Genomic DNA, 14,658 nt, shown 5'->3' with positions numbered 1-14,658 from the left:
CGCACCGAGGCCTGGTAGGTGTTTGTGGCTGACTGCGCAGAGGCCTGGGAGGTGACCTGAGTATGATGCGGGGGCCTCGGTAGTCAGCATCGTACCTGGTTTAGGTGGAAAAGTGCAGGGCATGTGGCCGCAGGGCATGGTAACCCCTGCACCGTCAGTAAGGGATGGTAAAAAGGAGATTTGACCGTTGTCCCATCGCTCCTGTTGCTGTACCCTACTGGTCGTGGCTAACGTAGTGGGTGCATTCAGGCGCATTAAATGGATGGGACAGCCTGCCAGAGGGACGGCCTCGACGAGAGGGCCTCGGCGAGACGGCCTCAGCGGGGCGAATCAGAGAATCAGCTGAGGCCTCGGCAGGGCGAATCGAAGAATCGGCCTCGGCGAGAGGGCCTCGGCGGGGCGAATCGGAGAATCGGCCTCGGCGAGGGGCCTCGGCGGGGCGAATCGGAGAATTGGCCTCGATGAGAGGGCCTCGGCGGGGCAAATCGGAGAATCGGCCTCGGTGAGAGGGCCTCGGCGAGGGGCCTTGGTGAGAGGGCCTCGGCGAGGGGCCTCGGCGGGGTGAATCGAAGAATCGACTGAGGCCTCGTGGTTGTCCTTCGGCTTTGATATTTGTAAGGTCTAAGCAATCTTTTCGGTTCTTGCTTTGGGTACCCCTTTTTATGGTATCCGACAGTAGCCCCCGAGCCTCGGGGGGAGTGCGAGCACTCTCCCTGAGGGTTTGTCGAGACTTGGCTTGCAGCTGCTCCCGTTGGGATTGTGTTTTGTTTTTTGAGGTTTCGGTGGGTGCGCACGAGCGCACCCGCCGGGTGTAGCCCCCGAGGCCCAGGAGGAGTGGAGTCACTCCTCCAGGGGCTTTTTTCATGTTTTGAGTGAGGAGTTTTTATCGTATTTGCCGAGCCCACAAGTGCAAGTTTGGGTCGTGGGGTTTCGGCAAGGTGGCAGGGAGAGCCCCTGAGCTTTTGCACGAAGCGAGAGGGCGATCAGGAGTTCCCCTAGCTTTTTATGCGACCCTCGGACCTCCCTGCCGGTCTCGGACACGATTTACGTCGTGGCAGAGGATGATGAGAAGGCCGAGGAGGAGGTGATGAAGCTTGGTGGAGGCAGCTGAGGCCCCTGGCACGTCGCTGGCCTGGCTGTTCGAAGAGGAGGTGGTCCTCCTACGCCGTCCGTTGACGCTGGCGACCCCGTATTCTGAGCTGTGCCAAAGGGGTCATGTAATAGATTAGGACGTACATCATTGTACCATAACATTTGTGGCCGTCGAGGTCTTTTCAGTACTTGTGTATATATGCTTTTTAATCGTTTTCTATTATGTTTCCCAGCCCTTGCCCTCTGCCCCGTTTCTGAACATATCACTTGCAAAAAACTTCCTCGGAGCCCAAGCTGCCCCTCTGGCGAAAGGTGGTGAGGGAGTTGCCGTAGCCTAGAGGCGTAGGCAGTCTCGCGGCTCGGCCGACCTTTTGGCCTCGAGGCATACTTTTGGTCCTTAGGTTTTTTACAATTGATTTGTCAGAGTATGTGAGAGAGTTTGGCATAGGAAATTTTCGAAAAGACGACTAAAAAATGGTGTCCCCCTGTCTCGTTTTTAGACAAGTCCTTTGCAAAAACTTTCTTGGAGCCTAAGCTACCCCTTGGGTGAAAGGTGGTGAGGGAGTTGCCGTAGCCCAGAGGCGTAGGCTGTCTCGTGGCTCAGCCGGCCTTTTGGCCTCAAGGCAAACTTTTGGTCCTTAGGTTTTTGCAAGTGATTTGTCAGAGTTCGTGACAGAGTTTGGGATTTGGGGGGAGGTTCCCCCTAGCCCCCGAGGGAGGCTCGGTTTTGTAGAGGCAGAGTCGAGTCTCCCCCCTAGCGTTATTGTAACGCCAAACCTGTACCGATGGGCTCGGGGGGTTCCTTGAAAATTTAGAACAATTAAAGAACGCTTCTTTATTGTATTTCGAGGAAAATTGTATGACGCTTGGGAATTTAAGGGTAGAAGCGATGTATCTGTTCTATGTTCCAAGTGTTGGTGAGGATTTCGCCCTTCTCGTAGGCTAGCTTGTAGGTCCCAGGCTTTAGTACTTGGGCGGGCCACCAACTTCCAAGTCGTCGACGAGGTCACTGGCCTTCCTAGACTTGTCCTCGATGATGTCCACGCCGGCCTCGATGGTTCGCCCGATGTGCTCGTCAAAGACCTGGGTGGTGCACCGCTGGTACGTGGCCCCTGCGTTTCTGAGACCGCATGGCATAGTCACATAGCAGTACATGTCGAATGGGGTGATGAAAGAACTCGGCTCCTTAGGAGGTGGTGGGGCAGAGCTTGATGATGGGGCATCGCTGCGCGCCACCGACGTCTTTCCCTTGCCTAGGCTTAAGCTATACTGGTCCCCAGCCAGGGACTCTGTGCCAACAGCCGGGCATGGGATACAGGCGGAGCGCGGATCGTTGCCCTAAACTTGCGCGGTGTCGGGGTGGTCCCGCCCGCGTTGCGCCTGGCGAGCGCGACGAGAGTGGCAGCCCAGGCGCCGCCCGCGCCTAGGCTACTGGTGCGTGATGTCGCCATCGGTTGATGGGGCTTTGGGTGGGAGGAGTACCATGTCGTACTCGTATCCTAGAGACATGAACTCTAGGCTCCCGAACCAGATCATCATGCCGAAATGAAGTGCTTGTAGTGGTCGTATGGGGTCTGCCATCCGGAACTTGTTAGGATAACTAAGCTTACACGCAGTATTCCCCTACCTGGCGCGCCAACTGTCGGTGTTTTGGACCGGGGGGTCCTCAACCAACCAGTGAATTTGAACTGCGTGTTCCCAATCCCGGATGGTGATGCAAAGAGACACAAGGCTTATACTGGTTCGGGCAATTCATGCCCTACGACCAGTCTAAGAGATCAATCTTGTATTCCTTGCACCGAAGTGCTTGTAGTAGGGGGTTACAACCCAGGTGAGAGAGGGAGCCAGTCCCATGTCTCGGCGGGGAGTGATGTGGGCTGCTTGAGACGTTGCTCTCAAGCGGCAGGGAAGTGTGCGTGTTACAGAGTGTTGCTCTTTGTGAGAACCTGTCTCTCCCCTTTTTCTAGAAATGACCCTGGCTGCTTCCTTTTATAGCCGCAAGGAGGGAGCCGGGAGTTCATGAGAGAGCTACATTGGAACCTTAGCGAGGAAGGAAGATCTAGTACTGTGGCCTATTCCTATAGCAGCACAGTGTTAAGAATGGCAATTAGTACTTGATCACTGGTGCGTCATGCCGGCCATGCCCGAGGCTGTTGAAGTCGTAGGGGTCCTCATTGACGTCTAGTTAGCATGGCCTATGCTGTAGGTGACATGCCATGCCTTGTGAATTTTTGACTTGGTGGCGCGCCGAGGCCTGGTAGGTGTTTGTGGCTGACTGCGCAGAGGCCTGGGAGGTGACCTAAGTATGATGCGGGGGCCTCGGTGGTCAGCGTCGTACCCGGTTTATGTGGAAAAGTGCAGGGCATGTGGCCGCAGGGCATGGTAACCCCTGCACCGTCAGTAAGGGATGGTAAAAAGGAGATTTGACCGTTGTCCCATCGCTCATGTTGCTGTACCCTGCCGGTCGTGGCTGACGTAGTGGGTGCATTTAGACGCATTAAATGGATGGGATAGCCTGCCAGAGGGACGGCCTCGGCGAGACGGCCTCGGCAGGGCGAATCGGAGAATCGGCTGAGGCCTCGGCGGGGCGAATCGGCCTCGGCGAGAGGGCCTCGGCGGGGCGAATCGAAGAATCGGCCTCGGCGAGAGGGCCTCGGCGAGGGGCCTCGGCGGGGCGAATCGGAGAATCGGCCTCGGCGAGGGGCCTCGGCGGGGCGAATCGGAGAATCGGCTAAGGCCTCGTGGTTGTCCTTCGGCTTTGATATTTGTAAGGTCTAAGCAATCTTTTCGGTTCTTGCTTTGGGTACCCCTTTTTATGGTATCCGACAACATTCTTTTTGGGTCAGAGGGAGTACATACATATAGTGTGAAGGGTCATCGTCTATTTATTTGTAAGGAATTGTTTGATGCAATCGTATTCGTATTCACCTCAATTCATATGTATTAAGAAGAATTGGGTGAAGCTAAAAAACGATGAATTGGGTGAAATAAAATTAATTAATTTTTATTATAATCTAATCTAACACACGTGAATTCAGCTGAATACGAGTATATCTAAATAAGCCTTAAATGTTTTTTAAATGAAAGTTCAGCGGCAAAGATACGTTAGGATAGTTGTCTATTTATTTGATGTCTTGTTTCCATACGCATATGCCCTGTTCGCTCGTTGATAAGCCATGACTGAAAGCACTGTTTGCTGATTTGTTGTGAGAGAAAAATATTGTTCGTTGGCTGAAAAAGTACGGCTTATAAGCCAAGCGAACAGGGCGATAGTTGTCATTGACAGTGTGCTCTGCCAGCAAACTGTTGAAGAAACAAATGCTCATCTTTTCCTGAACTGCCAGTTTGCTAAACTCTATTGGAGTTTGATTGGCATTACCATTCAGTCAGGTTCTGATATCCTAGAGGTAGTTATACAAATCAGAGACCAAGCTCAACCAAACTTCTTCCTGATGGCTGCTATATTGATGTGTTGGGCTATCTGGACAGTCAAGAATGATCTCATTTTCAAAGGCATCCAACCGAGTGTTGAAACTATCCAAGGAATTTTCAGAAGGGCCTCGTTCGCTTGTCTTAAAATCCGATTTGTTCGGCCTTTTTTCAGTCAGAACAGTATTTTTCTCTCACAACAAATCAGCCGAAACAGTGTTTTGGCTTCTTTTTTTAGACAAGCGAACGGGCCTACCCTTTCTTTAAGGGCAAAGGCTAGACACACCCTTACTTTTGATTTATAGATTCAAAATCTGTTGTAATGTCCCTTCTTGTTCTTCTATTTTTTGTTTCTTTCTTTCTTTCTTGAACTTCCTTATGTACTGTTTGACTTTTGTTTCTTTTATAGCTTAATAAAAATTCTTGTAGGGACCTTGGCCCCTCCTGTTTCGTCGAAAAAAAATTCTTGCGGCAACAAGGCAAACACCCGGTCGGGTGCCATTCAGATAGGATAGCAGAGTATACAGTTTTTACCGAGGTACTAGAATTAATTAATAGTAACCTTTAATGAAAAATATATTATTTCATCATAAATCTAATGATATTTACTACTCAGTGTCTCATAAATATTAATTTTATAAATTTCCTCAAACTAAAACTTCTTGACTTAGAACAACACACTACACAACAACACCGCAATCAGCGTCAGACATCTGACGCTAAAACTTATATTTATCGATGGATGATCTGTCGCTAAAGATAACTCATAGACCATCTGTCGCTAATTTCTCGTTTAGTGATTTATTGTCTATCGCAATAGATATTGATATTTAACGTTGAACTATCTATCGCTAAAGCCAAGTATACCGTCAATCTATCTATCGCTAAAGAAAATGGGCCCAACACGAAGCTCATGTGGCCCACCTATAGGTTATTGACATAACACACAGGCAAATTATGTGGAACGCCGGAGTGCGCCCGAGAATATTCTATATATTTGCGCTTGAGTATCTGCAAGGCGAGAAAAAACAAAAAGGAAAAGGAAAAAAAGAGAGAAAACCCCCCACCTGCCCCAATCCCCCAACCCTATCCTCACTTTCCCCTGCCCGTGAGGCCATGAGCCCATGACCACACGCCATCTCGCGCCGTAATCCATCCACGCGCACATGAGAACCACGCCGAACCACTCCCCCGCGACGTCGCTGCTCCGCCACTGTCGCTGCCGCCCTCACGCCTTCCCTCCGCGCCTAGACGCTGCTGGTGCGGCCCTCGACAGGACGCCGCTCCTCAGCCCCACTCACACCCCCATGCCGCCCCTCCGTGAAAGTACGCCGCCGGTCGGTTCTGATAGCACACCGTCGCTCTGTCCGTCTTCTCTTCCCTTGCTGTTGTGCATCGCCGGTGATGAGCGCACCCACCAGGTATGCGCGCCCCTTCTCTTCCCTTGCTGTTTACTGAAGTTGAGTCCTAACTGTGTATTTGATTAATGAACTTTTGAAGCTCAGTGTGACATTTGTAATGATTATTGACATATCAGTTTTTATTTTTTTAACCATTTAAAACTATCTCATTGGACCATCAGTCGGTAAAGCTATATGTACCCTGAAATGGTCCGTTGATAAAAGTGGTAATAGGTTATCAGTCGCCAAAGAACAGTGGCGGGCTGTCTGTCGCCGTAAATATTCAGGGCAACAGACTATGTGTCGCAAAAAAAGTACTATCTGTCGCTAAAGATTTTTAACGACAGAACTTACACCGTCTGCACAAATCAGTCGCTATAACTTTTTAGCATCAGATCGTTCACGACGCTGTGGTGCAGTGAACATCAGAACAACTCTCTCTATCTATATGCACGGAAAGCAGTTAGCAATATTTTAGCAGGTAGTACTACTAGCTAGCTAGCTTACAAAGGATAAGGCGTTGGTGGTGGTGGTGTGTCGTTTACGTACCAACCTTCTTGCTGCTTCATTCGTCTAGCTCTGCCTCTGCTTCGTGCTTCGTCAGTTAGCAGTCTAGCACACATGCCCTCTCCATCTGTACAGACACCTACCCCAGCCCGTCCATGATCGATCGATCGATGCATGGATGGATCTGAGAGATGAGCGGTGCGGTAGCTTGTACAGTAGCTAGCTGCTAGCTTCAGATTCTGTCGTAGCTACTTACTTTGCATCGATCGATGAGCACGCACAAGAAGCACAAACCTAGTAGTCATCAGCTAGCGGATCGGAATCTTTTATATATCGAACAAAGTAAAGCTAGATCTCGCTATATATATAGGGGATGCAGCTGCAAGCGTACGTACTAAGCTAGCTTTTACCTTCGCTATCTAGTATCGCATATATATCCTTTTCTTGTTTTTTGAAATGCATCGCGCATATATAATATCCTTGCTTGCTTGCTTGTGCCAGGCAGGTGTAGTTTTAACTGAATCGAGCTGTTACAAGGACCACATATACATGTAGTGGCCCTCTTTTTTTTTCAAGACATGTAGTGGTCCTCTTTGAACTCAGATTGCCTCCGCATGCAAGATCAACTACATACTTTCTGTGATTTGTAACATTCTGTCTCTAGATTTTCTTTAAGCCCGGGTCGGTATCAGTGCTGACCTCTCGACAGCTAGCTTGTTCAAGTCGGGAAGTGTGTGTAAAAAACTTTCCAGCTTTCTCTTAATGAAATGAAATACACGCAAAGGCCATTCTAAAAAAAAGCCGGGTCGGTATAGACGCATACATCCTTATGGAAGAATGTATTCTCAACTATAACCTACCACGTTTCTTCAAAAAAAAAAAAACTATTACCTACCACATGTGCATAGTCACTCCGTCCCCTTTTAAATGTCATTTTTTACTTTCTGAGAAATTAAATGTACTCAACTTTAACTAAATATATAAGAAAATATTAATATTTATGGTACATAATTAGTGTCATTAAATAGATCTTTGAATCTATTTTTATAATAATCTTATTTAGAAATACAAATATTGCCAATATTTTCTAAAAAAAACCCGGTCAAATTTAGAAAAAGTTTGACTAGTATAAATATCACAGCGACACTTAAAAAGAACAGAGGAAGTATGTGTTTTTTATAGGGATAAGTGTATGTGTATATATGTTTGTGCCTGTATGTTAGCAACTTCCTCCAGAGATGGAGCCATTCAGGTCGTAAGATTGGAAAATAAAGTCACCTTGTATATACATTGATGTCAGACAAAAATGGTGATGATTGATGCATGTCTCTACTAATAAATGAATAGCGTCATTTCTTTCTAGAATACATTTAGAAAATATTATCGACCATGCAACTTAAATTTCATATAGACTGATAATACAAGCGGCCTGTTCACTGGTGGGTTTCTGGGCTGGTTTGGGCTGGCTAATGCTAATTTATTGTAAAAGAAAAACACTATTGACTGATTGGTTTGGGCTGGCTGAAACCAACAAGCGAACAGGCTGAAGGTTCGTACTGATATACTCTTGACGTTCTGCGATTGGAAACGGTGACCAGGGTAGAAGGTAAAAGACCCTTATATCCCTACAAAGTAATTATGACAGCTGCTGGAAATTTGAAATGACGTGTGCATTAGGGCATGTTTAGTTTCCAAAACTTTTTACCTTCTACAGTAAAAGAGTATGTTTGGACACATACATAGAGTACTAAATGTAGACGAAAAAAACTAATTATACGGCAAAATCGCGAAACGAATCTTTTAAGCCTAATTAGTCCATGAAAAGCCTTAAGTGCTACAGTAACCCCCATATGCTAATGACCGATTAATTAGTATCATTAGATTCGTCTCGCAGTTTCTTGATGGGTTCTGTAATTTGTTTTTTTATTATTATCCAAAACCCTCTTACGACATCCTTTCGACACATTTGATGTGAAAAAAAAAATTTAACTCTCTATCTAAACGCAACCTTAATCGCTCTACTTCCGTGCCTGCCCAACGCTCCAGCCCTCCTGCAGAGCTCCACCGTCCAACGCTGGATTTGTTTTTATCAATTTTCTATTAGCATCTAGGCTACCGGTGGACGGAAAGTGACAGGAGGACGGATGATTGATGTCTGACGTCAAACATTTAAGGGCCGGTTCCTAAAATTTTTCACCCTAAAATATCACATCGAATCTTGCGGTACCTACATAAAAAACTAAATGTAGACAAAAAAAAAACTAATTACACAGTTAAGTGAAAAATCGCGAAACGAAACTTTCGAACTTAATTAGTCTATAATTAGACACTAATTGCCAAATATAAACAAACGTGCTGCAGTAACCAAAACAAAAAATTTTCGTCATCTAAACGCACCCTAAGTCTAGAACGTCAATAATTATGGGCCGGAGGAAGTAGATTGCTTAAATATACACACTCTTAGGCCTTGTTTAGATTGAGAAAAATTTCAAACCGATGAATAGTAGCACTTTCGTCTTATTTGGTAAATATTGTCCAATCGTGGACCAACTAAGTTCAAAAGATTTATCTCGTGATTTCCAACTAAACTGTGCAATTAGTTTTTTTTTACCTACATTTAATGCTCCATGCAAGTGGCTAAAAATTGATGTGATGGAGAGAGAGTGAAAAAACTTGGAATTTTGGGGTAATCTAAACAAGGCCTTACACCAAAATGACATCATGTTGAAAGCTAGCCTGCATGCTCTGGAAAAAAAAAGATTGCTCATGAAGAATTACTTTATATATAATTTTTTATTATCAAACCAGGGAGAGGGTGGCCACGTCGCCCCGAAATTCCCCAACCGTCCGATTCTGCGATCGACCGTCCATATTGGCTACGCCGCTCGCTACAGTCACCGCCCCCCAGCGAAAACCTCCCGTCTCTCCCCGACCCCGACGGCCTCGTCCTCTTCGCTCTCTCTCGCGCTCTCACTCACTCTCTCGATCCATACCACCATGGCGACGGTGCACGGATCGCACGGGCGGGGCGACGCAGCTGCGGCCACCTTCCTCCTCCCCCCCACCCCACCCCATGCCGTGCCCTCCCCCCTCTCTCCTCTCCTCTCGCTCCTCTCTCCCAATGCGGCCAGGGCGACGGCAGCCAGTGCGCGCAGCCGGCCCGACGCGGGCCACCGCCGTCGGCACTTCCGCGGAAGCCCTGGCCACTGGACTCTGCTGCCCGGCCGCTGCGCAGGTTCAGGTTCGGTCTCTCCCTTCCTCCCCCTCCCCTTCCCTCGTCGGCGCCGGTGACGGACGTCGATGTAGCCTTCTCGGCTCGGGCTTCCTTGCTGGCGGAGGCCCAAACCGGTGGATCTAGCGGATCCGATGCCTCCATGGCCGGATCCGTCTATCCTCCCATCCGATCTGTGCAGGCAGGAACCTTCTGGACGCCATGGCTGTTGCTGCCACGCTGGAGGACCGTGCCCCACCGACGGCGCTGCCCGCTGCCTCCTGCGCGTCTTGTCCCGGTGCTCCTCTTTCCTCCACTCTGTTGTGGCGCTACAGCCAGCTCCACGCGGCTGCTGCGAGCGGTCCACGACGGCGGCGCCCATCCTCCTCCTCCTCCTCCTCTTCCTCTGCCCTCCCTCCCCTTACTCTCCATCTCTCCCCTTCCCTCCCGAGGCGGTGATGAGCGCGAGGCACTCGTGACGGCGCCCTCCCGGCCGGCACGCTGGCGTGGGTGGGGCCCGGTGGCCTCCTTCCTCTCCCCCATCCTCCGCACGGCCTCCTCAATGCCTCCTCCAGTCAGGGAGTGTGCGCTTCTTTGGTCGGCCAAACCCTAGGTACGTGCCAAACCCTAAACTGCATCGTGCGCTCTCTCCCCTTCCCTAAACTCCCTCTGCTCACTACGGGGATCGTGCCCCCCCCACCCCCTCCCCTCTTGGCTGCAGCGAGCAAGGTCGCCCAGTGTCCATCGTCTCCTGTTGTTCTCCTATGCAGAAATGATACCCTTACCTTGATGGTTAATTGTTTCATTCATGTCATCTACTGAGGCTTGGGGATTGTGCGATGATGATTCTTTAAAGATTGAGACAATGGAATTGTGCAGTGATGATTATATAATTATTTCATTCTTCCATGGATCTTGCTATTTTCGGTGCCTTTGTGGTGACTATGCCGTTATATTACTTGCACATTTTCTCCGTTGGTTAATCAATATACATCCATTGTTAATGATGTCTTTGCTTCATACGATTTATCGGTTGTTCTATTACTGAGCACACACCCCATTGCCAATGATGTATTAGTAGTTGGGCTTACTAGGAAGGTAATTTATTACTTGGTGAACTGCAATATCAGCGTCATTATTTTTCTTTAGATTCCTAGGCCATACCTATGCATTACCTTCGGTCTGTGATTCATATTCTATGGTTCTCACAGTAATTGGTACCATTGCTTACCTCTCTCTCATTTTTTGGCCGGTTGTAGACTACTTTGCTCCATTTCATGATTGGTTGAGTATGCGGTTTAGGGACTACGCACGCAAACAGTTTGGTATTCCCTAAGTCCCTTCAAAGAATATCTTGCATGTGCTCTTCTATGCATTTGTGCAGCCATTCTTTCGCTTTTGGCACTGTTTGCTTCTTCTTATTATTGTTGTTTATCGTATATGCATACATAAATTTGTGTGTACATAAATATAGATCTGAATTCCCAACAGTGATCTGTATAGATTTTCCTATAAAAAATTTAGTTTTTGGCCATGCTAGATGTCATTCAACGACCGAAATACATTACAAAAGAAATAACTATATAATATTATTATTGTTACTATTTGGCCGGCCATACAAGTCATTGAGTAGCTACCCTGCCTAATAAACTTTACTTTAGAACATTAGAAATGTACTTAAATCCTTGCAAAGCTACTGCTCAAAAGTTGAAGCCCCCTCCCCCCTCCTTTTTTTTCTCCAATTCTTTGTTGCTTTTCCGTGCTGGCTTCTCAAAATGCCATTATGGTGTTTGCCCTTTTATTTTTTTCCTTCCCTCTTGTTTTCCTTATGAAACAACCCTTTCTGATAGGATTGCATTATCCGCTCCCAATTCTGAACTGTTTGTTACAGCTGTTTATTTAGTTGATACTGAAAACTGGTCCTTATTCCACGACGACTATTTTTAATTGATAGAAACCATGCTTATGCCAGCTACCACACACTAGACCTGCAGATAGCAAGTGTATGCAGATAATGGGCCAGCAAAGGTGTTAGCATTTGTGCTGCTTTCCTCTCCTCTCATATTAAAATTTGTGTTGCTTCGTTCCTCATGCACGCGCACATGGAAATGGGGTTGCCACGCGTTCTGATTTCTGACCAAAACCTTTTTTAACTGATGATCCAAAACATGCCTTTTCTTTTCTTTCTTACATTAGTATTATTAAGTAACCCTGGGGATTCGATCGTTAGCCACACAATTTTAGCACAACTGTTGGCATCCGGGGTTTAATTTTAAAAAAGATGTTGCACAGGCCTTACTGATGTTTACAAGTCATTAGGTGGTCAGCACAATGGAAAGCTTTAAAGATTTCTGCAGACATCTAGAGGAAGCTAGAAGAGTTCTAGATCAGTTGTCAGTAATTTCCGTCCTGTCTGATCTCGGTTTCCCTTGGATTTCAGCATTTTCCTTTCTCTTCCACACCACAATTATCATCCCCTCTTTAGTTTGTAGAGTGGCGCTTTTGCTTTTACCAAATTGTTTGTTCCTACATCCTTAAATTCTTGATTGGTTTAATTGACGAATCAATTTGGGTGTCCATCATTACGTTTGGGGTGTGGGCCCTGTCTAATTCTTTGTAATTGGATGCTGAGTGGCCTGACATAGTTACTGATACCCAGCTCTTATTCCAATCGATTGATGTTGCATCATTGATTTCTATTCTAAATTGTTATGTTTATTTCACAAATTAGTTTGTGTTCGTGTGTGCATTCCCCATATTCATGGTTCCAAATTGATTGGACGCCTGGCTTTGCACTATACTATGTTTATGTGGCTCATGTGTGTGCAGAGCATGATGTTTTAGATGCCTACTATATCTTTAGTGACCTTGGCTGCATAGATGCGAAGTGCATTAATTATGTGCATTTGATTTGTCGAATCCATCAATGTGACAAGCATCACTACTAGGTTGATTGGGCAATAAGCGAGACTGTTTAACAGAAAAACCTTTGTTATGGTGGAAAAAGAAAATCGTTGTATGTACGGTATAGTGTTTATCAAGTATGCTGACGCTGAGGTTACTAGGCTCCCTAATGCAGGCATATGTCCATGATAACCATTCCTTCACCTGAGGCTAATTACTCTGTTCATTGCAGTTCACTGGCCTACAATTCATCTAATCATATTGGAAGGTGTGTTGGTGAGTTCCTTTGCTCTATCATCATCCCTGCCATTTTAGATGTGTTGCACTATGCCTGGTGCTGTGTCTCTACCATACATGTTGATCTTATACCTGCTGCTACTTATAGGTGTTGACCTTGATCAGGAGAGGTACAAGTTCCATCCTAAAATAAATTCGAATTCATAGAATTATATTCGATCACTTTCAATGGCTAATAATAGGTATGTATTGTCCATAAGGAATTAGGGACCCCCGTGCTGTCCAAAAGGTAATGATACTTTGTTCAGTTCAGGATGTTTTGTTTCTTATTAGTGCTTCTATATGCAGTCATGATTTAATATGGCTTTGTCCATTTAAAAATGGTGGTCTTAAAATTATGTAAGACTTTACTGTATTCATGCATGTACTCAATCACACGATCTACTGCTTGTCAACGTACAAGTCCGTACAGTTTCATTTGCAACAGAAACTTCTTTACAAATGTGATGGAGTTCAAATCAGATATGTGTTCAACTTCCAATATAATTGAACTACGTGCTGTTTTTTTTTCAGCTCTGCTGAACCAGCATCAGATTCGTTGTTCTATGCACATATGGAGCACAGCTAAGCCAACTATGTAGCACTATCTTGGTAAGCTCCTTCCTGCATTCCTAATATGTTCTTCTTCGGTTCATAACTTTACTTTGATGTTTTAGCTCAACTATCAAATTTGAGCGCGTTCATCGACAGCAAAAGTGCACAAGCAACAAGGTATGCAAAACTAATTTAGATTCTAGACTTTTAGGTCATCGAACTATTAGTGCTAGATTATTTTATTACAACTATTACATTTTGTTATGCAGCATCGGATTATTTGAATGGTAAACTGAAACATTATATACTATTTCAGTTCTACATTAGAGCCGACGCGTGCGATGGCGCGCGTGATGGACTAGTATCTAACTATTTTATGTAGGAAGAAGACACGGCTAGTGCCTAGTCTAAGTGCAATATATAGTAGACAGAGTAAAGGTGATCCATCAAATAACGTGGATAACTAGTTTCTATCGTAACTATTGGGGTTTTCTTTATTTACTTCAAAATACTTTTTGAAATAGATTTATATTTATTTGTTTGATTGTGATTGTCCTCTCTGTATTAATTAACATGAACTACATACAAACCAATTACTTAGAGCAAGGCTAATAATACATCATGTTGCTGATTATATGAACCTTTGCAACCCATCTCTCACCAGCCCATTCATATAGTAGTTATCTCTTCATGATTAATACATAGGTCACTTTCTTCTCTTAGAATTTTTTTGTTCTTGTGCATAAACTGGCCGTAAGTTTACAACCCCTTTTCCTTCTCTCTCCTCTTCTCTTTTCTCCACCTCAGTTTTCAACCAACTTATAGCCTATTATTTTACTTGCTCTTAGATTACGGCTATTATGGTCTTCATATATCCTCTCTCTTTTTTGTCTCAGCCGTGTCTATGGTTTGTGTGACTTCTGCTAAGACCAAATCAAGATAGCCTTTAGTTCTATTTTAGTGAGATCCATTCTTCAATAACTATCCAAATCTCTTACAAATTATTTAGTTACTTGGTTATAGTTTAAATTTTGGATCATACCTTTTCTTGTGCACCCATAGTTGTCGACGAGATACCGTCAATAGTCCACCGAGGGGTATACCCACGATGATAGATTATGTGGTGAGGTGCGCGTGATCAAGAACTAGATGGCAACAGACACAAGATTTAGTCAGGTTCAAGCCATCAAGACAACGTAAAACCCTATGTTATGTGTTCTATTGGTTTGTATTGATGAGATATAACCCTAGGCTAAGCCCAAGATTTGTATTTGGATGCCGACT

This window comes from Miscanthus floridulus, chromosome 3 (genome assembly GCF_019320115.1).
Source record: "Miscanthus floridulus cultivar M001 chromosome 3, ASM1932011v1, whole genome shotgun sequence".
NCBI classification, from domain to species: Eukaryota; Viridiplantae; Streptophyta; class Magnoliopsida; order Poales; family Poaceae; genus Miscanthus; species Miscanthus floridulus.
The sequence above is the reverse complement of the archived record's forward strand: the minus strand, read 5'-3'. Positions refer to the sequence as shown.